This window comes from Saimiri boliviensis, chromosome 4 (genome assembly GCF_048565385.1).
Source record: "Saimiri boliviensis isolate mSaiBol1 chromosome 4, mSaiBol1.pri, whole genome shotgun sequence".
Taxonomy (NCBI): Eukaryota; Metazoa; Chordata; class Mammalia; order Primates; family Cebidae; genus Saimiri; species Saimiri boliviensis.
The window spans coordinates 102,507,385-102,533,516 of NC_133452.1; the positions used below are offsets into that span (position 1 = coordinate 102,507,385).

Sequence of the window (26,132 nt, forward strand, 5' to 3'; positions counted from 1 at the left end):
CAAACCAGTAGGTATATTTGATATAGTAGCTGTATTTGATATGCAAACTGTTAACATTTTATTATCCCAAAGAGCTTCCTCCTTTTTTTTTCTTTTTTTGATAGTAATTTTTAATCTTTATGTGATGAGGTGTTAGGGTCCAGAAATCTTAACTTGAATGGCAGTTAAAGGCCCCTTTAAAGAGAAAGTAGAGGAGGGTGATGGATACACCAGCCTTGGCCACCCTCTAGTGGCTGCTCCGACCATATTGCAACTTCAGTTGATCCTCTGAGTGTACCAGGACGTTTATACAAAATTCTTTTTGTATCAAATAGTTAAACATCTAGAGTAATCTAGAAGAATAACTTCAGTAAGGAGTTACCTTAATATCAACATTAGTTATTTGAGTACTAGGGTTATCGATGATTTTATTTTCATAATTATATTTGAGTGTATTTTCTACATTCCACAGCCAGCTTTTTGTTTTAAGCCAGAGAAATAGAAAGGGAGACTCAGAAGCAAGAAAGCTCTACTTAGTGATCACCTCTGTGTGCTAGACACTGTTACATATATTATTCCTAATATATGAATTTGAGTTACATTGATTAGTACATACAAAATTTATGTCCTGTATTTTATTCAACTTCATTTGGGCTTTTAATGAAACACTATCATTCACTAACATTTTTGTGGCACAGAGTTCTTGCTGATGTTGTTTACCAGAATGTCCTTTGATGCTACTTCAGTCTTGCCCAGTAAAGTTGTCTTTCTCCCATAATGAATATCTTATCTTCTTTCAGGGCCACTCACCAGACTGCGAACCTTCAAAATAAATATATTCCATGTTCATATTCATGTTGACATATGTCTAATGCTGTCTGCAGTAGTTATTGATCTGTGTTGCCTATTTCCTAGCTTTGCATCCTACCACCCCAGAACAGCACATAGAAAACACATACTATTTACCTAAAACCTTATATTGAAAGCTTCTACCTGCCTTAGTTTGCAATGTAATGGTATTTGACTTATTTTAATTAGTTGCATGACATTGTAACACATTTTCCTAGAACCAGTATTTCAAATGGTGTGTAGGTGTCTAGGCCCTAAAATAATGGTTTTAAAACTTTGCCACACATTTTAAAACTGGAGAGTTTAAAAAACAAAACAAAAAAACCCTCCGTTGTCTGGGTCACACCCCATACAAATTGAATCAAAGTATTTGGAATGGAAGCCAGGTATCAGTATGTTTAAAAAAGATGTCCCGCGTTATTTGGAATTAAGCATCAACCCACTTCTCTTTCTGTCTCTTCTTTCTGCCTCTTTTTCTTTCTGCTTCATAGGCACAAAATACTGTTTCCATTAAGACGCTTAAAAGTGATGCAGGTGCAAGTTTGCAAGTTTAGAAAATAATCATTAGTTGGAACTTACCTTAGATCATTTAATTTAACCTCCTGATTTTTACCAATATGATGACTAGCAGATATCTAGTTATACTTCTTTTAAGGTCTGCAAGGAGGAGGAGGAGTGTATATTTTACTATTTCTCTATTATCTAGAACTTAACATTGGATAGTTACCTTTAGGGAAAACTTTTATATGACATCTGTGCCCTGGATTCTGAAGTAGTCAACTGTGCTGTTGTAGTTTCTTTAAGAATTGTGGCTAGTAATTATGAAAACATACGAAATCTCACTACTAAACAGAGAATTGCAAATTAAAACAAAAATGAGGTAATTTACACCATCATATTGGCAAAATTGTCTGACAATACCAAATGTTAATGAGGATATTTGGGCTCTGCTGTTGGTGGGCATAAGAATTGAATACTACTTTTGTGAACACTTTGGCAATATTTGATAAAGGAGGCATTATTTTTGGCCCGACGTTTCTACGTCTGTACTCTGGAAATACTTGTGCAAAGGAGTCAGGTACAAGAATAGTCATCATAGCAGTGTTTATGTTAATGAAAAGCTTAGAAGCAAGCCAACTTTTCAGCAGCAAGTGAATAGATTAGTTGTGGTTTGTTCATACACTAGAACACTATGCAGCTGTTAGCAAGGAATACATCTCAAAAAAAATGGCTGAATTAAAAAACAAGTTTCTGAATGATGTGTATGTATGATACCATTATGTGAAGTTGGGCAGCTTGCAAAATCATGCATTTGTGGATGGTTATTTGTAGAAATAGTATTAAAACATGCATTGGAATGCAAATCCTCAACCAAATTTAGGGTAGCAGTTACCTCTGGGAAACAGAAGGGAATTAGGATTGGAGGAGTACACACGGATTTTCAACTTGAACTATGGTGTTTTCTTTCATATTAAAACTCTGAAGGAAATATAGTAAAGTGTTAAGATTAGACGAAGCTAGTTAGTAGGTTCAGTTGTCATGTTATTCTCTGTAACTTTCTGTATGTTTCTAAAATACGTGATTAGATACATTGAGGGAAGTACGTTTGTAATGGGCCACACATTCAGTCGTCAGTAGTAACATAGAACAGCAGACTTTGTCTTGCACGTGAGACCTAAGGTAGTATGTTCCTTTAGGCAGTAGGTTAGAACTTATGTTTGGGAATCAGATATACCTGGATTAAATTCTATTTTATCTACTCATTAGCCATCTGACATTGGGCTTTAGTGTGCTCATCTGTGAAGCACAATCAAACTTACCTCTTAGAGGTGGGTTGTGAGATTTAAAGAAAAAAAAGTATGCTTCAAGTAATACCCATTCAATATATGATATCTTCATTTAGGCTTTAACCACTTAGATTAAATAATTCTTGCTTCAAAGAACCATACTTCAGCAGAGAACCATGGGACAATATGTTACAAATACAATATTGCTTGTTTTTTATATGACTGGCATAATTAAAAGTTTCTGAAATACAAATCCATGCCGGAACTTAGAGAACACACTAGAGTTATGTTTTATGCCGAGTTCCACCTACAAACTTAATTATGAAAGATTATTGAAGTTAACTTTGTTATTGTGCTTTCCTCTTGGACAACCTTGCTTTTTAAAAGAGAAAAACCTCCTTTAAAAATAGATTCAGTTAAACTTACAATTTTGCAGCAACCCCAAATCCTCACTCTGAATGGATTTGTCCAGTGAAAATTACAAACAAGAACACATGTGAGTATATAAAGACAGATGTCAGTACAACAGATGAAATAATATTTTCCTGGACTGGAAAAAAAGTTTTTTGTATGTGAAGATCATATTTTTGGTGATCCTCTTCTTGATTTTCAGTGCAGGGTTACTGTTAGTATATTTTAATTGACCTTTGAGAGCTGGCTTTAGGGATCTCTAGAAATATTATTAAATATACTTACAAGCCAGACTCAGATATTTACAATCCATAGTAAGGAAAACTCTTCCTTACTGTGTGCCAGGAAGAGAAGGAGGTAGATGACCTCTCTCCCCTAAATGTCTTGAACTTCCCTTTTCTAATCTGGCATTGCTTGTTTGCCTTCTGACCAAATTCATCACATTGGGACATGGGAGAGTACACTGATATCTGATGAGATTTCACTTTAAAAGTTCTCCCCAGTGAAAGGATTATAGGCACTTCAGAATTATGGGTGTTTGGCAGGTTTCTGCAGCCAAGGGAAGTGAGGGAAAAGTGTTTCAAGATGGAACATCTTCATCCAGCATCTCCCAATGAATTGATCATGTGTAGAAACACGAGTCCAAAAGGTAACTCACAGCTTGTGGAGGGACAGGAAGCTTTGGAATAAAGCATAGGAGAAAGAACCTGTGTGGGGAGATTGGGCAGGAGCTGTTTGGCATTCAGTTAGAAGCATTGCCTTTCCATTCCACGATGACTTCAACCGGTATTTGAAGCTAATTATTAGTGTGCCCAGCGAGCCATGCATTTCTGAGGTAGCTCAGTGTTTTTAAAATAAAGTCTGAAAGCTTGATCTGCTTAGTTCCACCAAACCCTGTTCAATTTTTTTCTGAAGGCACTTTAGCACAGCTTGTCTTTTCATTTCGCGAATACTAAACTGTAAAGTAAACGATGTTCTTAAAGCAGTAACGGGAATATATATTTTTAAAATTTCTACATTTGATACTTGAAAAATTGGGGTAGGGGAGAGACCTGGTTTTGTGTCTCATTGGAGAGGAAAACCCTTGCTCCCATTGAAAAAAAAGTCATGTATTTATAGATGTATATTTCAGTCTTTCAGGAAACTCCCTTTACGTTTTACCTTCCTAGGCAGTGATATGGACCTGTTTGTTTTATGGAAATGGGTGTTAACTATATTTTCTCAAACCACAAAAAATAATATTCATGTCAGCATTTTTGATCTCTAGTTTTGGATATTGTCCCCTCCCCCAAGTCTCTATCTCATTATTTCTAAAAATACGCTTTTTTTCTAGGTGCCCAGAAAACTAATTATAATTACCTCTCCCTCCTTTTTGCAGACTTTGAGGATCAACTCCCTTTTGCAGTTGTTGGTGGACTAAAATGACATTATACTATCACAGCTGAGGAACCAGTTATTTTAATATAATAGAATTTAGCATGTTTCTATGTGGCTTTCAAAATAAGATGGGTCAGGTAATATCACCTGTAACCTGACTCCTATTTTTGTAAAATGGTCATTAGCCTCATCATCCATAATCTTTATTATAAAAGGGGCCCACTGTTATTACACATTCCTTTAATATATTTTCATATTAATAAATGACAAACATTTTAGTTGGGTTTGCATTTTGAAGTGAAATACAAAGAACCTTAAACTTATTATCTTATAATACATCACAAGTGATTACAATAAAACCATATCAGATAATGTTTTTCTGTTTACATTGTTTTCAAAACATAATTTATATTTTTAACATAAAAACATACTAAGTTTTTGAAGGGGAAGTACATTCTGCAGAAATTTAAAAAAGGTATAAGGGTATATGCTAAATCTCCCACCTGCTCCTAATCCCCATTCACACATACGTATATTTTGTTTTTCATATTTACACTTCTGCCAAGACCTTTTCTTTCTCCTTAGTATGTCCTGGAGGTCATTCCTGTTAGTACCAATGCTCATTCTTATTTTTACAGATGCATAGTTTTACATTATATTGAACCAGTTCTCTGTCTTGGAGTATTTAGGTTACCCTCTCCCGGGCTTTTACTAAAACAACTCTCCAGTTACTATCTGTGTATGTAGGGTACTTTGTATATGCAAGATTATATCTGTAAGATGAACTCCCCGATGTAGAATTGATGGATCAAAGTGTATGTGCACTTTTTATTTTGATATTGCCAAATTGCCCTCTGTAGAGGTTGAAATAATTTACACCCCCACTGGCAGTGTTTGAGAGTCCATTCTTTTGACAGCAGGGAAGAAACTTTTTTATTTGTGCCAATATTTAAAAAATGATACCTTATTTTGTTTTTGTTTGTATATGTTGAGGTTGAACATTTTTAATATACTTGAAGAGTAATTCAGATTTATTTTTTGTGAATTTTGTGTTCATGCTCTTTTCCCGTTTTTCTATTAGACTTTGGGTCTTATTTGTGAGAACCCTTGTGTATTAAGAAAATGAGTCCTTTTCCTATACTGTGGGTTGCAAATATTTTCTCCAAGAATTTGTCATTTGATCATATATAGCATGTGTTGAAATATAGAAAGTTTTTATATTTATGTAATCAAATATATTCGTCTTCTATGGCTTTTTTGGGGGGGGGTCATTTTGAAAGCTTTCTCTTAGAAAAATTCATGTTTTCTTTAAATGTTTTTTCAGTTTACTTTTTGTGATTAGGCTTATGTTTTTCATTTAAAGACATTTTAAACATATCGAAACACCATTTTGTGTGTGTTTGTTTTTTTTTTTGTTTGTTTTATAACAACAAAAACAAGGGGGAGGTGGCAGTGAGCTGAGATCATGCCACTGTACTGCAGCCTGGGTGACAGAATGGTATTGAAGTCAGAGGAAGAAAGAAGAAACAAAACGAATGTGTGTTGGATTATAAATTATATCACTGTGCTCTAAGAATGTAATTAATATATACTTTATCTTCCAATTCTCAAAACTAGAGGCAGGTATAATCACTTGGGTTCAAGTGATTCTCCTGCCTCAGCCTCCCGAGTAGCTAGGATTACAGGCATGTGCCACCACATGCAGCTAATTTTTTTATTATTAGTAGAAATGGGGTTTCACTATGGTGGCAAGGCTAGTCTCAAACTCCTGGCCTCAAGTGATCCACCTGCTTCAATCTTCCAAAGTGCTGGGATTACAGACGTGAGCCACCATGCACAACCTCAGAACACCATTTTGATCTTCTCATAATGCCTTTGCTATTTAATTGTATGCTGTGCCTGTATGGCATAGACTGTAGATCCAGACACATGACAAATCATAGCTTTGTTACCCAACTGCTATGTGAGATGGACAGATTAATGTATCTAACTCTCTGTTTTCTCCTATGTAAAATGAGGATAATTATCCCTGCCTCTAGTTACAAGAATTGGAAGATAATGTATATATTAATTATATCCTTAGAGCACAGTGTTATAATTTATAATCCAACACGCGTTAGTTTTGTTCCTTCTTTCTTCCTCTGACTTCAACACCTACTGATGGGAAAGACATTTAAAAAAACATTTTAAAGTGGAATCACTTGGTGATTGAAAAAGAAACAAACATGTTCCAAATTATCTCAAAAAATACTGTGTTCTAGCACTACTTTTGTATTAACAAACAAGTCTCCAACATAACTCTATTCCTCTCTCCATTGCATTATTTATAATTAAATGGTAGCATTTGCTTTCCAAAGAGGAGGCAACTGCTGGTTTTTATATTAAAACAAGACAACTATGTAATGGCATGTGGATAAAAATATTTTAAAAACTCTTCCTTCTTTAAGTGAAGTTTAGAAAAATACTCTTTCTATTTTGCCCCTCTCCCTATTATACAGCATGATATTGTCCAGATTGCTGTGGATCTTCTCACCAAATGAGTTTTGTATCTCTTAAGTCAATTTTCTGCCAGAATCACTTCACACTGTTGACTGTGGTGTTTGTGTATCCATTAAATACACTGCCAGGATATGTCCACTACTTTCCACCTCTCCCATTAAACAGCTGTCAGCAAGTTTACAGAGCTACTCCCTTTCTCTGCATTAATTGTAGGGAGCCACAAGATGCTATGTTAAGTGGTCTATAAAAGAGTTACATAGAGCTGGCTTAGAAATCACAGAAGGTAAACAAATTCTGTCATCAGCTAGGTCAAATTTATTAGTGTTTTATGCTTATATGAACAGAAAAGATATGAAAGGAAATGAATTTTTAAAATTCTGTTTCTTGGTTAACCTTTTCCTTTCTTCATTTAACAACCTCCAACTAGTACAATTCAACAGTTCAGAAAAAGCACATATTGGAGGAGTCTTGGGTAAGAAGCTCTCATTAAAGTTGTATATAGCACCCTGCTGAGCTTTACAATTGGTTTTGAAATGAAAGTCTGTTAGATTAGAGCAAACATTATCCCAGCTGCTGCGATAAGTAATGTGGAGAAGATTAATGATTTGTCTGTGAAAGCCAGTGAGCGTTAAGTCTGCTGCTGTGCCCTTTTTAAAAGGTGGAGGTGAGAGGGGAGGTGGGGAAGAAGGGAGGACTATGCTATTCATAGCTACATGTTTATCTTCTTCATATGAGTTAGTGATTCCCTAGCTTTTTTTCCCTTGATAAAACTAAGGAATCTCTAAATTTCAATTGTACGCCCAGGACTAGAATTTTTCATTGACTAGGGAAAGTAAGGTGGAACTTGGAGAAAAAAACATTGTCCTTATGTAACATTGAAGGCTCTCACTTCTTCCAATTAGCAGTGAAATCTTCCTTTTCCCCTTCCTGGATTTGTGGTATCATAATCTGTCTTCTTGTGGTAGATGTCTGAAGATACATGGGTGAAAATTAGTGATGGTTGAGTTAATACTTTTCCTTTTCACCCACTGCATGCATCATTGAAGGTAAAATTGAACAGGGCTGCTGTTATATAACCTTCGATTTCCTGACTCAGTAGGGCTGTCCCAGACAGTTCCTGCTTTCCCCATTCAGTAAGTGCCCCTGTTTTCTGAGATCTTCACTGTGAGGCAGGGAGAGTAGCACAAGCACCATTGTGTGAAAATAGTGCCCTGATAGAGAAAGAACAGCTTATGTGAGTATTTAGGAAACCACCAATACTTAAATATAGGTTTATATATCATAGTAGACTTAGAGTGGTATTAGCACAAACATAACCTGTGATTTGGAAATCAAGTCTGGTGTTGGGACCAAAGTTAGATTTTTATTGTTGTCTTTTTGAATTTGGTGTCCTGTAACTCTTGCTATTCAAAATATGCTCCTTATCACTTGAGAGCTTGTAAGAAATGCAGAATCTCAGGTCTTGCCCCTTACATACCAAGTACTAAATAAGAATCTATATTTTAACAAGATCAGAAGTTACTTGAATGCAGATTACAATTTGAGAATTTCTGATATAAACCATGGCCTGCTTTTCTAAAACCAGCATCTATTATACTTTTTCTGTTGTCCAAAGTAGGCAAGAAGGCTTTTAAAAAGAAAGAAAGAAAATGCTTTTTATTTCACCAACAGGAAGCCCGATCATGATTTTAATGTCATAGCAATGCCATGTTTTCTGGTGCTGTTTCTGCATCTTCCTGGAGATGCTGTTTTTAAATGCAGCTATTTCTTCTTAACTCCTGCAACAGAAATAAATCAGCTTTTTGCTGGTCTTTTAATAACACCAGCCACCATTTATTAAGAGTGCTGTGTTCCACACACTATATGAAGTTTATACAGTACTCTAATTCTTAAAATACCCTTCTCTCCCCAAATGAAGAAATAGGCCCAAATAATTTTAATGTGACTTGCTCAGGTCACATAGCTACTAAGTATTAATGGGATTCAGACTTGATTTTGTTTGAACCTAAAGACTGTAGCCTGGCTTCTCTGTGCCTTTGCCATTTGGTCAGAATTTATCTAAGAGCAGATAGGTAAATTGTGTAATTTCTACTAACTTGTGGTATGTACTTAAGTTTAGATTATCATTATTTTGATACTGCAGGGCACAGCACAACTTGGTTGGAAGAGCATTAGACTGGAATAAGGACTCTAGTATAGTTCAGCCACTAGCTGTCTTGATCACTGTTTTGTTTTCTTTCCTTTTTCCCTTGTAAACATAAGGAACAGGTATATGTGTTGGGAGTGGTTAGCTTTAAGGACAAAGAATGCATATTCTTTGAAAAAAAGTAAAATCAAATTTGCTACTAGAACGTACTATTCTTTGAATTCCTCAACTTGTAAAAATTACTGGGAGAAAAAATGGTTGGTAATACCTTTCAGTACAACCTAACCATGAATCTATAAGGCTACAATTAGCTTTCAGAGGAAAGCTAGCCAGACACTGAATCAAGGAGGGTTTAATCCTTCTGATAGGTTTTTGGAGCTATGCATGTGTGTGTAATATGTATTTTAAGGTAGACATTCCCCCTTTTCATTGAAGATAATTGATCTGATTGAAGTATCATTGCTAACAATTTAGCATGAGAAATTTAATAACGTTTTTAAGACATTTTAATAACAACATGGAAGTTTTGTATTTTAAAAAGATCTGGGAGGTCAAAAGATGATAAGTATACGAAGTAATGCATATGTTAATTAGCTTGATTTAGTCATTCCACAATATGTATGTATTTTGAAACAACATGTTGTATATGACAAATATGTAATTTTTATTGATCAACTTAAATAAGATTTGAAAATTTTTGAATCTAGAATCTGCTGCGTCTAAGATACCTGTAATCTGACTTTTTGGCATAGGCAAGAATTTCATTTTGGCAAGAGGAAAATATTCAAATGTAAGAGCAATTTCATATACCCATAAGACAAATGTGATTTATATGTCTGGAACAATCCAGAACAATTCAAGAAAAAGAAACAGCTTTTACAAAAATTTGAAGTATAATAATTTTAAGTGGTATTTCCAATTCTTAATTTGGTCTCTAATACTTTATATCACTGTCTAAATTACTCCATTATTAGGGGGAAAAGCCAATTTTAAAAAGCAGGTTGGGTGCTGTGGTATGTATATAGTCCCAACCACTCAGGAGGCTGAGGCAGGAGGCTTGGTTGAGCTCAGGAGATCAAAGCCTTAGGGCACTCAGATTGAGCCTGTGAGTAACCACGCACTCCAACCTGAGCAAAACAGTGAGATACTGTCTCTTTAAATCAAACAAACAAGACAAAACCAGGTTACTACTATTGACCAACTATAGAAATCACTGGGTTCAGTATTCCTTTTTTCAAAAATGTGTGATTCATCCCAGCAATTTCAGTACTGGTTATTGAAAAGAATTCAAAACAAGTGTATAAAAAAGCACATATGCATGCATGTTTGCATGTTTGTAAGAGCACTATTAACAGTAGCCAGAAGGTGTCAGGCAGCAGCCTGTTTCTTTCATTGGATGGATAATTAAATAAATGGTGGTATGTCCATACAGTGGAATACTATTCTGTCATAAGAAAGTAGGAAGTACAGATGATACATGCTACAACATGGACAAACCTCAAAAACATTTGCGTTAAGTAAAAGACACCAGACACAAGAGGTCACATATTATATTATTCTATTTGTATGAAATATGCAGAGTAGGTAAGTCCATAGAAGTAGACTTAGATTTGGTGGTTACCAGGGACAGTAGGAGAGGGAATGGGGACCAATTGTGTAATGGGTATTCCTTTTGGGGTAATGAAAATGTGTTGGAACTGGTTAGAGGGAGTGGTCAAAGATTTAAATACACTAAATGCCACCAAGTTGTTCACTTTAAAATGATTAATTTTATGTTCTGAATTTCACTACAGTAGAAAATACATATGTATTGTTTATTATTTCTCTTTTGGTTTAATCTGTCTGGTACTCATTCACATGTCACATGATCATTCTGAGTGAAACTCCTCCGATTTCACATGTCAAGTCTATTTTAATATTGGACCACCCATTCGTTGCATTCCTCTATTTTAGAAATATGTTTCCATTTTCTGACTCAGGGCTTAATCAAGTTACTATAAAAATGGCAACATTAAAAAACCATTTTTCCCTATAGGAATTCACAAGTCACATGCTTTTATTAGGAGACATTACTAAGAAGAGATATAGGTCTTTTTTTGGTCACATCAGTATTTTTTTTTATAATTACTGGTGGTACTTTCACCTCTTAATTAGAAGTCATGATTTGTTTCTATCCTCCCTGCCCCCATTTTTAGAAGGCAAAGTGTCCAGGTAATTTAAGTGGTATTTAAATGGTATGGAAGAAAAGGAAGATAATTTCTCTGAATTTTTTTTTTTTTTTAAATTTCAATTGACATCAGAGTCAGATCACTACAAAAAGTATACATGAAAATACTGCATCTTGTGAACCCTTTTTTTGGTCTGTTTTGTTCTTAATGAAATAGTGATGGTGAATTAGTGGCATTCATGACTAAAAAACATTAGCCTTAAACAGAAGACTACTTTGGCAAATAGCTTGCTTACTCATCTTTTGGCCAGTCTCATCCATACAGGGGATATTGTTGAGACATATAAAGGAATGAAGCACTGATACATGCCACAGCATAGATGAATTTTGAAAACATTAATGCTGTGTGAAAGGAGCCAATCACAAGACTATTTGTTGTGTGATTTCATTTATATGAAATGTGCAGAATAGGCAGGTCTACTGAGACAGAAAATAGATTGGTTTGCATAGAGCTGTGGATGGGAGTTGGCCAGAAGATTGGAAGGGAATGAGGGGTCATTGCTAAAAAGTACAGGGTTTCTTTTTGGGGTGATGAAACATTCTAAAATTGGTTGTGATGGTTGCACAACTCTGAATATACTTTAAAACTATTGAACCATTGTACACTTTAGGTGAGTTTTATAATATATGAATTGTATCTCAATAAAAGATAAATTATTGGTAAATTCTTTTTCAGATCAATTTCTAAGCAAAGTTCTTCAGCAAACCCCTTAATATCTCTGTCCCCTAAATACTCATCCATCCAGTGTATGCTGGATCATTTTATACTTGATACATTGTGTTGTGATTTTTCTTTATGAATCCTGTTTCTTTAGTCCCAGGGTCCAGGACTAGTACCCTTTTTACCTCCTGTTTTAGCATTGTGATCAGGAAAATACTAACTGTGTAAGGTCTCAAAGGATTCTTACCCAGACTAGACATATCTGCATTATATTATGGATTCTGCTACCATTTTTTTTTTTTTTGCATTACTTTAAGATTTTTTTTTTTTCCCCCTGAGACAAGATTCTCACTCTGTCACCCAGGCTGGAGTAAATGGCAATGGCTCACTGCAACCTCTGCCTCCAGGTTCAAGTGATTCTTGTGCCTCAGCCTCCCAAGTAGCTGGGACTACAGGCATTGCACCACCATGACCAGATCCAGATAATTTTTTGTATTTTTAGTAGAGATGGGTTTTCACTGTATTGCCCAGGCTCATCTTGAATTTCTGAGCTCAGGCAGTCTGCCCATCTTGGCCTCCCAAAGTGCAGGAATTACAGGTGTGAGCTAGCACGCCTGGCCAATCAAATTTTAGGATCTTATGTGGTACGTACTATGGCTCTTTGCATTTTAATAACTGTGTGTGTGTGTGTGTGTGTGTGTGTGTGAAAGAGAGATACTAGATATCTCCTTCAAGGTTTGGGACACTCTATTTGGGAAGAAAATTAGCTAATTTACTCTCTTGCAGATAAAATTCCAGATCTGCACAGTTTTTGATTGATTAGTGTTTACTAAGTAAGGAATAGATTTACTGACTTTTTTTTTTTTTTTTTTTGGTGGGGTAGGGCAAATTCCTATTTCATTCCCTGAATATTTTCCCCAGTCCAAGAAGAGAGATCTTCAAGCACCTACATGGCTCTCAGGACACAGGCTCTAGTGATGCATAATGAACAGTTAGCTCAAGTGAAATGATGTTGTCTTGGGGATACAAACAAGTTAGTCTCTCAAAATGAGGAACAGTTATGAGAGTAGATAATAGTGATTTTTCTTGCCTGACATCCTACCTCTTGCTTTTTAAAATATTTCTCCCAAATACAAATTTGGCAAGTGCCTTTTAAATACTTTATTGTCGACAAATCGTCTTTTCTTATTCAGTACATGTTCAGAAAACTTCATGGTGGATTTATGGAATCTTTAAGGTCCTCACAAGAACCAGAACTTTGACCAGCATATCAAGATAAGCTCTTTTCCAAGGTTAACTTTTCCTTTTGTAGGTATATTTTAGTCTGCAACTTGGCTTCCTAAAGGCATCTTTTTTATATAATAGAGCGTTTTTAATAGAATATATTGTTTGGCTGCCTTGGAATTAAGTCTATAAAATATTAATGAATGTGCTAAGGCTTGAAAAACCCAGCAGTGAGTGAGTGTGTGTGTGTGTGTGTGTGTGTGTGTGTGTGTGTGTGTAACTTATCTAGCTTTCAGAAGCTCAGAGAGAGTAGCAAGGAATCAAAGCAAAATTTTGAAGAAAAACTGTTCTTAACGGCTGGCTGCCTTGGTTGGTATAAAATATTAATATTTGTACAAAAGGCTGATGCTCTCAGCAGAGGCTTTGAAACCAATCTGGATGTCTTAGGTGGATGGGAGGTACCATTGGGTAAGTGGAAGACTCTGACTCAGCACAACGTCTCAGGGAGCACGCAACCACAGTTCGGGTGGGAACACAGCTAATTTCATTTGAGCATAAGTGCTCCTGAAGCTCATGACTGCCCTGCTATGGAGCCTTTCTTTTGTTTTCTCTGTAATTTGTGCAGGGACTGGGAAGACATTGCCTTTTCCTAGGCTGGGCTTAAAGGTGGTTAGCCAGCACTCCCCAGGACATTGTTTGCTCTCTCCACATTTTCTACTCATTTAAGAGAGCACGTTTGCTACAAGAATTTTATTAAGAGAATTTTAGATACACATTACACCAAATTTTCTGTGTTGTATTACAGTTTTCTATTACAGTTTTTCTATTCCTCTCACAATATCTTTTAAGTGTCTCATCACAACCTTGGTAAATTACAAATTTGTACAGTGGTCTAGATTCCATGCTTGTATTTATTGTCTAGTCAAGATATTCTTGTTTTGAATTAATTTTCTTGGGCAGTGCGGATCTGCTTGATTAGGTCCAGAGGTAATGTTCCATTGCAACTAAAATCTTCATGACTTAGGGTACTATTGCAGTAAAGAATCCACTTACCTCTCCTTTGCGGTACAGCAACAAAATAAGGTCGAAATTAATGTGCTAGTGAGTAAATTCCAAGTTGTAGCTTTTCACCTTGGCTTAAAGTGATTCTGTGGGATCTTGGTCTGGCTTACTGTTTATCATGGATAAATTTCCTGTATTCTATGTAGATTTCTATTACAGAGTATAGCTAGGTGACTTGGCTTTTTCCTTTCTTTGTGAAGGAAGGCATGGTGCAGAATAGTCCACTCCAAATCAAGCTCTATTTTTTGCTTATAAGAAATTGTTTTAATGACTTCTGATTAAATGTGTTTTCAGTGAGGTTGACCTTGTCTCTAATTAGAGAATCATGTCTTTCCCTTGACTGTCTTGATTGAAACTTACATAATAACGATTGGAAGAAAAATAAGTCAGTAGAACCCCAATCTTGTCTTGGGCATGCATAGCTATTTCAGTTTTATCTGAACTCTTACCTTGAGAAAATGAAAGTTTATAGAAAAGCCATTTAAAAGTCCATCAAGCTTCTTTACTTATCTTATTTAAATAGTACAGCTTTTAAGACACTTTTGAAATGTCTCTCTCAGGACATATCTACAAATGATTACAGGTGGGTAGCCTTTCTTTCTGACTGCTGATCTCAGGGTGGCCAGAATAATAAATTGATTATACAAATTTTCAGCCTTTGGATTTCAGTAAGAGTAGCTATATTGATTTTAGTTTTATGTTTTGAGTTTATTTCTACTAAATCAGTTTCTATGTACTAAATACCAACAAGCAAAGCATTTTTTAAAAATTTGAATGAAATGTCTTCCGTGTGATTTCTTTTCTTTCTAAGTATTCATTTGGATCTCTCTAATACCTGTGAAACAGTATAGCATTTATGGTTGCAATTGGCATAATCTCAGATAATGACTAAAGTATGGGCTTATAGCCAAAACATATAAAGAATACCTACATATTAATTAAAAGGAAGAGACATTACCCCTCAAAAAACCCTTAAAGAGGCAAAAATTTGGGTACTTTAAAAAGGAGAGATATTCATAAACATATGAAAAATATGTAACCTTTAGTCATCAGGGAAATACAAAGAAAGTATGACATGTTGTTGATGTGAAACAACAGCAATCCTCATGGGTTTCCAGTAGGAGTATAAATTATTGTCGTATTTTATCTTTATATATGCTATAAACACATAAAACATTGCTACTATTGTTTTAAGCTTTTACTGATTAGAGCATATACAAATAAGGAAAACAAAGTTTATATTTGCCTTAAATTACTCTGTGTTTAATGCCCTTCATGTCTATGCGTAGATCCACAGTTCTGTCTGATAACAAATTTCTTCTGCCTCAAAGAAATTTTCGTGTAGTTATGCTGGCAAAAAAAAAAAAAAATTTTTTTCTTTTTCTTTCTTCTTCTTTTTTTTAATATTATTTTGTAGAGACAGGGTCTCTCTATGTTCCCCAGGCTGGTCTCACACTGCTGACCTCAAGTAATTCTCCTGGCTTGTCTTCCCAAAGTGTTGGGATTACAGGCATGAGCCACTGCACCTGGCTGTAAATACATGCATATATTTTGTAAGCACTACTTTTTTCTCATTGTAATTCAATTTGGGTATTTTCTATAGCTGTATCATGAAAACATATGAAATATACAGCATTTTACACCAGTGCTTATTATGTTAAAGCTGACCCTGTGGGACCACAGAGAATTGGGGAACAATCATAGTATAGCTATCCAAAACTAAAGTATTCAGAGAAAAGGACACATTTTATTCCAAGAAGCAGTGATAAGACCAACAACTGATTTTTCAATAGAAACAATGAACCCCAGAAGCCAGTAGGAGGATATCTTTAAAAGGGGAGAAAGAAAACAATCGTCAAATTATAATGTAAGCACAAGGAAAATATCCTGCAAAAATAAAGGAGAGAAGACATTTTTATGCAAACAAAAAACAAGCGAGTCTATGACCTGCAGGTCTGCATTGAAAGAAGTACAAAAAGAAAAAAGAAAAAAACGTCATGGGGGGTAGGGTGATGCCAGAAAAGTGGTACAACAACAGAGGATAAAGTAAAATTGTTGAATTTAAATGAATGTTGATTGTGAAAAGTAACAATTCTAGAGTCTTCTGAAGTTGTAAATAGATGCAAAACCAAAATGGATGGCAGTTACATAATGGAACAAGGGCAATAAATGGTACAAAACCTTGCTGGGGTTCTAAGTCCTACCTGAGATGGGGTAAAAGTAATTGGAATAAGAATGTGATAGATCAAGGATACAACCAGTGGAGAGAGGTAACCTTTCTTAAGGTTACATAGCCAGGATAAGACCCAGGTCTTTCTGTATCCACTACGTAGAGTTTTTTGATTCTTCTCCATTCTTGGTGCTACTGCCTGTTTGTTTGCCTCCGTATTTAGGTTCCCTCTTTTTCCTAGAAATACTTAGTTACTCTGTAATCACATACCTGGATTTTGCTGAAGTTCTTTCACCTTCTGACTCAACCTTTCTAATCCTTAATAAAGTTTCAGATTCATCTTCTATGCTATTCTCATCAAGCCATTCTCCTGCTGTTCAGCAGTTCTGTGTTTTATGCTTTAAACTTTTATCAGTGACCTCACTGTGCTCAGCCGTTTTCTTACTTGCCCTTTTGGAAACAGCGCAACTCCTTTTAGCGTGTTCAGTCCTGTCCTCAATTCAAGATATACTTGCAAACTTTTCTCAGTTATGGCATCTTTCTTTGGTACTGGAGGAAAGTTCTCAGACTTTGGAGTCCAACAGACTTGAGTACTTGTATCCTGACTCTACTACTTCCTAGATTTGTGATTCTGAACAAATTTCTTAACCTCTAGGAGCCTTAGCTTCTCCCATTGTAAATGAAGATATTAATAATTATAACTACCTCAAAGTTTTGTTGTTAATTGAGATAATGATTAATTGCTTAATAGAGTACCCGCCTAGACATTGTAATACCTTTTCATGTATCTCCTTTGTTAGGCATATTTAGAATCCAACTTACAGTTTCATATCCTGCTCCTCCCCAACACCCTACTGCCCCAGGGTCTTGCTCTATCACTCACACCCCTGCAGTGTTGCCATAATAGCTCACTGCAGCCTCAATCTCCTTGGCCCAAGTAATCTTCCTGCCTCAGTCTCCCAAAGTGCTGGTATTACAGGCATGAGTCACCATGCCTGGCCTGTATCCTGTATTTTTTGATGTTTTATGAGCATTTATCTATGTTACTATAAGAATGCTCATAATACTGTTATAGATTATGTTGTAATACAATCAATGTAATAGTTACAACATTTATGTTTTATAGCAAAGATAATATTTGAAAATGTTCCCAGTGATGGTATAATCCGAGGCTAAAAGGACATATTATAATTTAAGTATTTTATCACTGAGTATATCAGTTGTTTGAAAGTTTCACAAATAGGAATAATTTTGTGGAGAGCATTTTTGTCAAGTCTTTTAGATAGTTAAGTTGTATCAGAAATGTGACTTGAACTCACCTCAGTGGTTATGGAGCTGTGATGGGAAGGCTTTTTAGTGTCAGAGCAGATGGTAGGAATACATGGAACTCATTACCCAAAAGAGAATAAGACTCTGAGCATCTACTTTACTTAAAATGTATGTACTGAGGAACTGTTGGGAAAGGCAGAGATCTAGTTGTTTTCAGAAGGCATTTGATAAATATCTACATTTCTTTTATTAAAAGCTAGCATTAAGGGCAACTGGGAGAAGCTGCTTATCTAGTAATTCTAGAGGGGAATGGTAAAGCACAAAGGAGTTTCTGGACTTTGTTTAGCTCAAGTTGTGCCTGCAGAGTAGCCATGTCTTAGCTTACATTGAACCTAGCAAACTTATTTGCTTATAATCAGCATTTCATTGATTTGAGTGGTGTGTTTAGAATTGAATTATTATTATTTATTCAAATCTAGGAACTAACGAGATAAGTTTTGGTTCTGTGCCTATGAATTCACTATGCAGAGTCCATGTTGTTACTCTGTCTAAGACCCAAGCCTTGGTTGTCTTCCCCAAATGCTAATACAAAGGCTATCATAGTTACATAGTTACCCTTTAGGAAGCCAGTGAGAAACTTACTGGAAGGAAAAAAAAAAAGAAGTAGCAGCAGCAGCAGCCTGCTAGCAGAAAAATTTAAACACATTAATCAAAATGGCTGCAAGTAAACTCATCCAAGAGCTACATTTCTGAGAGCTGTTTGAAATAATTTATTTAGACCTGTAAGAAGATGAATTGACTTTAATTTACTCTCTAGAAACTAAACATTGTATAATACAGACCCTAGTCTGTAATGAGAAGGGATGTCGTATTCAGGAATAGGCTAAAAAATATTAACCCAACTTTTCCAATCTGCATTACTTAAAAAAAAAAAAAAAAAAAAAAAAAAGAAATGTTACTTTTCTCTGTGTAAATCAAGTTGAAATGTTTCTCTAGCTAGAGTTGATGTTGTGCGGCCACGTTTTTGACCTAGTTAATGGACCTTACATTTATTGCAGCCTTCCCCTCCTCACCTTATTGTGAGACGGGGGTTCACAAGTGGCCTGCGGGCTGCTTTAACTAGGTAATTAGAACAGCATGTGTGTGACAGCTAGTAGTTTAAAGTAGTAATTCAGCTGTGTCTGAAAAGATTATTCACCCTTTCATTTACTCATTTCTCTGTTTGTACTGGATTTTACATGCCAGTCCATAGTTAGCCTTCTATGTCAATGCCTATAATTGACTGTACTTCTTACATAATTAGCAACTGTGCCTTGAATTGAAACTTTTTAATCTCTTATTTTACTGATAGCCAAGAAACAGGTAGATTTTCATGTTCTCTCTGGAAGCTTTCATGGATAGCTCAGTCAATCACAGGATATCTCTATGACAACTCTTGTCACATTTATTTAATGGCACTTGGCAAAACAATGAAAATTTAATAGCTTATCCAAACAAGCAGAATTAAAGCTTTACTTTATTTACAAGGGTACTTCTTACTGTTTCAAAATAAATTTTGTTTTACAAACGATTTAAAATTTCTAGAATTTAAAAAGACTTCTAATGAAAAAATATTTTCAAGTTTGTGCATTGATTTTCTAAACTTTTGTCCACTTGGGGACCTGAAAAAAAGTGGTAGTACAGTGTTGGGCTTCTTACTGAAATAGTGATTTCCTCAGCTTTTTTAAAAAAGCCTGTTGTATTTTACATTCAATTTCATCTTTTGTGTGAACTCAAATGTACCAGATTGCATACTACCGTGTTTTCATTTAGTGAAGTAAACTAGTCTCTTCCTTTTATCTTTGTATGAAGCTTTTACATTCTCCACTTCTACTCCAACCCATGCAAGAAATAGAGATGTTAAAATACAAGAAAATAATGCAGAATAAGGGAGGAAAAATTCCACTGGAGTTGGCCTAATAGACTGTTGCTAAACCTGCTTTACTGAAAAGTCACCCAATATATTATACTAGGATGCATCACCCTTTAATAGTTATTTTATTGCAAAAAAAAGTATTTGTGTTTCCAGTTCAAGATGCAAGGAGCATCTAAGGAAGCAGTACCACAAAGCCAGCAGAGGGAGCACATCATGTGTTTGCTGGGTTGTCTTGAAAAACTTGCAGTATTTTTTTGCAAGATTCTTGACCCAAAGTAGCTAAAAATAAACAAGATGATTTTTTTCAGTGTGGTTTAAAAATCAATATTAAATAACAAACGAGAAGAAGAAAGATTATTTGTCAAAAGCTGATAATGGATCTTCTCCCCGAATAGGAACTTCTGCTGGGCATTTTAACAAGGTCAGGAGTTGGAGACCAGCCTGGCCAACATAGTGAAATTTCATCTCTACTAAAAATGCAAAAAAAAAAAAAGTTGATCAATGCAAAAGAGGTAATTAAGTTAAGCCCTCAGCAAGAATTGTAGCTTGTTCATTGAATGGTATTTATTATACCATAGGGCTTTGTGATTAATACTTCAAATTTGACTTTTAGTTTTATAAATACAATTGTTTTCATACCACCCCCCAAAAAGGGTTTTCTTTTTTTTCTAAGCATGGAAGTAGCAGCACATGAGAAGGGTTTTTAACAAAGTGTTAACAGAAGATTCCATATACAGGATTGTTGATGGTTGCCTTGCATCTAATTTGTACTGTTAAATAGTCACAGTTTACTGGAAATTTAAGTTTTACACTTTCTAGGTCTAGAAAATTGATTTCCTGTCTGCTTTTCTTTCTTGGTGGCTTTTTTGATGCATGGGATTATGGAAGTTTTATACATGCATTAAAGTTCCTTTTCCTTGGTGAACTACAGCTAAAGTGCATAACTCAAGAGCTGTTGGAAAGACTTAAAGTGCTTTTGCTTAAGAAAGTATCTTCACATGTGACATCCTGAATCTCCAATTATGTTTGTTTACTTTGCAGTCTCATTTTCAGAATATGTAATCATAAGCAAGGCATTTTTCTCTAGACTTCTTTTTAACAAAGGGTTCCCTCCTTATGCTGCTGTAATTTCTCTTAGTTCAGGACATGCCTCGTGGTTTCTAAGCAACCAAGATAATACATGGATGGACATGTATGTGCAGCATTGATTGCATATTTTAGCTTTGAAACTCTTAAAAATAATCCTCAAAAAGGGAAACTTATTTTTGTAGGTGCCCATGTTCTGAATTATCAGCACTATTTTTATTTAGACACCGCAAAATAGTGAACTTATGTTGCTTAATTAGCATATGAGATCCTCATTAATGTAATCCTCTTATTGTACTTAATACAAATTTCTTCGTTTTGTTTTTCTGTAATATAAACTGTTGTGTAAACAGTATTGAGTCATTCAAGAACTCAGCAAACACCACTAATCTAGGAAAGGTGCAGAGTCTACCTCATATCCATGTTTTAATTTTCTAGAAATTGTTTAGGATGGGAATTTCTAGAATGGTGGTGTATGGAGCTTGGTTGACCTTAGTGAAGAAACCATTTAGTTAACATTATCAAACCTTCTTAGTGAAGAAAGCATTTAGTTAGGACAATTTCCTAAGGGTACACAGCAAATGGAGAAATACTTTCAAGAAAGTCTGCTAAATCTTGGTAATAACAGGAGACCCTGTGGCATTTGAGCCACAACCAGCTCCAATTCACTACCTCTCCCATCTCCATGTTATGGTAGGTCTACTCCAGGAGAGTACAGCCAAGAATTTAGGATCCCCTCTCTCCTAGACTCTTGAGTGTACTCTCCCTGGCTAAAGACAGGACAGAATAATATTGTCCCTGAAATGTGATAGCAGTTTCTAAAGCCCTTTCAGTAGTAAAGGGTGAAAATCTAACTGGCTAAGGAAACTTAAGCACTACCTTTGACCAGTAAGAAGTTTATGTGAACCCAGGGGTGACCTCTAGAAAGCCAGGCTGAAAGATAAAAAGGAAAACAATCTGAGCAGGGACATCAGAGGCCACATATTGCGGGGTAAATAGACTTCACAGAATTAATCCAGCCAAGCCACTAAACAACAAGCAACACCAGAACCAGGGGTAGGACAGGAGGATAGAGGGTAAGTAACCAGCATTGGTTCCGTGATCTAAAATGTCCAGTTTTTCAACAAAAGTATGCAGAGAAACTGGAAAGTGTGACCATCTGCTGGGGATAAAAGCAGAAAGTAGAAGTTGTCTTTGAGGGGGCCCAGATGTTGGATTTAGACCAAGACTTCAAATTAAAAATACATGTCAAAATTAATGTAATTATAAGTACATATAAAAGAGATACGATGGCAGTGACTCATCAAGTGGAGATATCAATAAAGAGATCCTAAAAATAATCCACATAGAAATAGAGACTTCGCAAACTTAAGTTGGTAAGCATGCTTTAACATGTAAATACTAAATATATGAGTATTTATTTTTTATTAAAAAATTTTCATGGAAACAGGACCCCACTATGTCTTCCAGCTGGTCTCAAACCCCTGTGCTGAAGCAGTCCTCCTGTTGCGGCCTCCCAGAGTGCAGGGATTACAGGCCTGAGCCACTATGGCCAGTCTTAAATACATATTTTCAAAGGTAAACCATCTGATGAGATATGTAGAAACTGTAAAATTGGAGTTTATCTTATATATCAACACGTTTTCATTTAGTTGTGCTTATTTTATGTAACACACCAAGTTGCTTCAGAGTTTGTAAAAATGTCAGGTTGTTCTAAGTAGGCTCTAAACTCGAGTTATGTATCCTGCCAACACAACACATTCTTTTTCTTTGAGCTAGTCAGTTTTTTAGTGCACAGAGAATAGGTATTCCTTGGTCATGTCTACCTTAGAACCTCTTAAAGGTTTGTAAGGTATAATGAATGGGTAAGCACACACAACATAAAAGAACAGGACATCAGTAGAAAATATCTGTAGTGTTATCTGAGTGATAACCAACCTTTTGTAGTGTAGCCCTCCTGTTGTCTCCCTGGTGTCTGATACAAGCTAGCAATATGCAGTTCAACAGAACAGAATTGCTGGAGAGGGTAGCTGAGTTGTAAATTAGTATCAGAGTTTTGGTTTTAAGAGAAGTATGACAGTGCCTATTTAACAGGCATTATAATCACCAATCATTAACCATTTCAGAGGTAGATGTGTATGTAACTTCTTGATAAAATTTTTCCCATGATCCAGAGTGCCTGTGTACTTGAGTGATTAAAAAGCATTAGCTAACAGGTATAAGGTATACATGCTTTAATGTAGTTAAAGGAAACAACTTATTCATGCCTGGAGTAGGAGACACAAGTAGCACTTCCATTGGGATGGGGCTGCACAGAGGGCACACATCCATGACTAACTCCTTAATTAGGCTGAAGACTTTTTGGGTCCTTTAAAAAAAGCTCACCTTTGTCATTCTAATAAAGGGCAGGTGTATAGGTTATGTGTACTTGTGGAGACCAGCCAAGTAGATGCCTGTTCACCAAGTAGAAATAACTGATAAGAACCCCATCATATTCCTGAATGTTTACCACAAAGTTGGATGAATCAAAGATTAATTTCCCAGGCTGTACATTTTTAATCCTTTCTTGCAGGGAATGACTTTTCTTTCACATGATCTTAATATGTTTTATATATGAGGGGGTTGTATAGAAGAAGAGCATGAGTTAATTAGTACAAGGGCCAAAGAACAGAGAGATTAGGGGGTAAAAGCCTAAGGGATCACACATTGGCTCTTTCATGGCAGTCCGCAAGTAGGGCCTTCAGGGCTGCTCTCCTACCCAGCGGACCAGTCTTCAAGGATTAATCAGCTGGTCTGAGACCTCTAGTCTTTTACATCTTATCCCGTCCTTCTCTTTGCCATTGAGATATTGAAGACCCTAAGAGTATAAGTAGCTCTGCTGGAGAGCTTTATTACCCTCTAGCGTGTTGATGATACATTTTGCTTCCTCCTCTATGGTAAAGGCAGAGGTGATAGTGCAGCCTTTTGATTGCAATCAAAGAGGAGATTCTGCTTAGCATGTTGGTCAATTAGCTCTTTATGAAAAAGCTCCTGACTTTTTATTTCATACAGATATTTTAAAATGTGTGAACTTTAAATGAATCTTAGCAACTAAAACTGAAGCAAATGTACCATTTTAATTGGATTTGGAAAGAATGTACAAAATAAATTGTTTATAAAATGAGAAAATGGCAGGGTTCACCTTAGGCCTCCAGGAGGATATTCTGAGGCAGGGTCTCTAAAGACATTCATACAGGAGTAGACTGAAAGTCACTTCCCCCCATCTGGTGCTGTATTTTATTTTTTTAAGAGAGAGAGAAAGAATAAAAAGCATTTCTGGCATGAAGTGGCAGATTCAGAATTGTCACCTGTACCTTTTCATGGTCAGTAGACTTTCATAGTCATTTGTCTTTACCAAATAACATTAGTCTCAGATGTTTGGATGTTATTCTAGATGCAGAGGTCTTTGAAAGCAAGGCATACTGAAAAGGAACTGAATCTGTATCATATAAGCTGCTTTGGGCAGCACGATGTTTTAGAAGCTGTTGGATCCCATCCCGAAACCTGGTTCATTTGAAGCCCAAGCTAACTGGGTTCTGGCTGTTTTGCTGTTGAGAAGTAAAACTGTGGGGGTTGAAGTAAACAGGTTTTGTTTTGTTTTAAATATCAGATAGGTTGGAAATAAAACCTAGATCACATTTTTCAATCTGGGATCACCACACTGTGTTGTTAGTGTTCCAAAATTTCGCAAGTTTGAGAAACCTTGCCCTAAAAGAGTTCGCCCTAAAGGAGTTTGCCAGTTATCTCTTTTCAGTATTTCTTTGTGTTTTGTTAATAAAATTTTAGAAGGTATAGGGTCTGTCTTGTACGTGGTATGTCTTATTCATCTTAAAATCTGCTTTTTTACTAAAGGACAATCTTAAAGGACTATAAATACTCTTTGGAAAGAATGAGATGATCTGAGGGTTTATAGAATTTCGGTGTTTTGTCTCGTGTAAATGATTTAGCGACTTGAAGATAAAAATTGTTCATAGCCAGCTTTAAAACATACCTAAGGTCATGGAATGATCTAATTGGCCACCTTCTTCCTCTTTAACCTTTTCTGTACACATTTGTATTCTAGCTTTGTCAAGGATTCGTACTTTTCCTAAGGATTTGCCTCAGAGGGAGACACAAGAGGAGTATAATATATTCATAAGATAGAGTAGTAGTCAGAAAGTAAAATGCATAAATTAGATGCATATGTGTCAGCATGGATATACATAAAAACTAGCTTTGAGGAAAAGCTAGTTATAGTGCAAGACATTCGGTACAGTACCATTTATGTAAATTTTAAAAATCGGTGCTCTGTAGTGCATGGATAATACAAGTATAAGTATGTGATCTACAAGGAGACATTCCAAAGTCATGATATTGGTTGTGTTTACAGAACCAGAACAACACTAGGGAGAACAGTAGCTTTATTCATAATACTTTAAAAAAATTTATACGCAAACATATGCACAATGCAAATATGATTAATATTAAAATGAATTCTAGCTGGTGGACCAAATGGGTATTTGTCATGTTTTCTGTGCTTTGTTTTTAATATTTTTGAAAATGCATGCTTACTGTAAAAAGAAAGCCGACTATTATTTAGAAAACAATATTCTTCCTCATTCTCCCACCTGAATATTATTAGTCTTAAACTTATACATCTCTTGGGACTTTGGGGAGATAAATGGATTAAAAACTAAAAAAAAAAAAAAAAAAAAAAACCTAAAAACTTTTTGTACAGTCAATATGTAAAACATGGTTTTTTAGTAGCTGCATTTTCTACTTTTTCTCATTGTCTGTACATAGATACCCACCTTAGCTCTTAAAGGACATTCTGGTTGTTAACTCATACAGAAAATGTTGTAGTGACTATCCTTGCATACACATCTTTAAAAATTTTTTTAATTCATTATATATCTTTCACATTTTTAAATTGTGGTAAAATTCATTTAACATAAACATTACTATTTTAACAATGCTTAAGTATACAGTTCAGTATTTATCTTTTTGTGACTGGCTTATTTCACTTAATAGTTTTAAAGTTCATACTGCAGCATGTGACAAAATTTCCTTCTTTTTTAAGACTGTGTAACACTGTGTGTATATACTATGCTTGTTTATACCTTCATCTGTCATTGGACACTTGAGTGACTTCCATGTACATATCTTTTTAAAACTTTAGCTTCGTCATGAAGTACAGCATTTAAAAATGTAAATCTTTTAATTTTGATATAATTGCAAACATATACAGAAAAGTACCAAAAGCTAATGCAAGATCTCCAGTATATCCTTTATGCAGATGTAGGAGTTGTTTATGTTTTGTCTCACTTATTTTATTCTCTGTGTGTGTGTGTGTGTGTACACACACACATGCATGTTTTTCTGAACCATTTGAGCATAAGTGGAAGACATCATGCCTTTTAATCCTTGAATATTTTCATGTATACTTCCTAAA

The 26,132-nt window shown here is 35.4% G+C and overlaps 1 protein-coding gene and 1 long non-coding RNA gene across 3 annotated transcripts in view; both read left to right on the forward strand.

The window, feature by feature from the left end:
* Nucleotides 1-25,398, forward strand: part of LOC141584308 (uncharacterized) — a 39,648-nt gene extending 14,250 nt beyond the window's left edge. Inside the window, exon 2 of the long non-coding RNA XR_012517284.1 lies at nucleotides 12-25,398. This is a non-coding gene — a long non-coding RNA (uncharacterized LOC141584308). The remainder of the gene's footprint in view (nucleotides 1-11) is intronic.
* The window catches only part of ZFAND3 (zinc finger AN1-type containing 3), a 329,390-nt gene that overhangs the window by 192,589 nt on the left and 110,669 nt on the right, over nucleotides 1-26,132 (forward strand). The gene's annotated exons all lie outside the window — the stretch shown is intronic.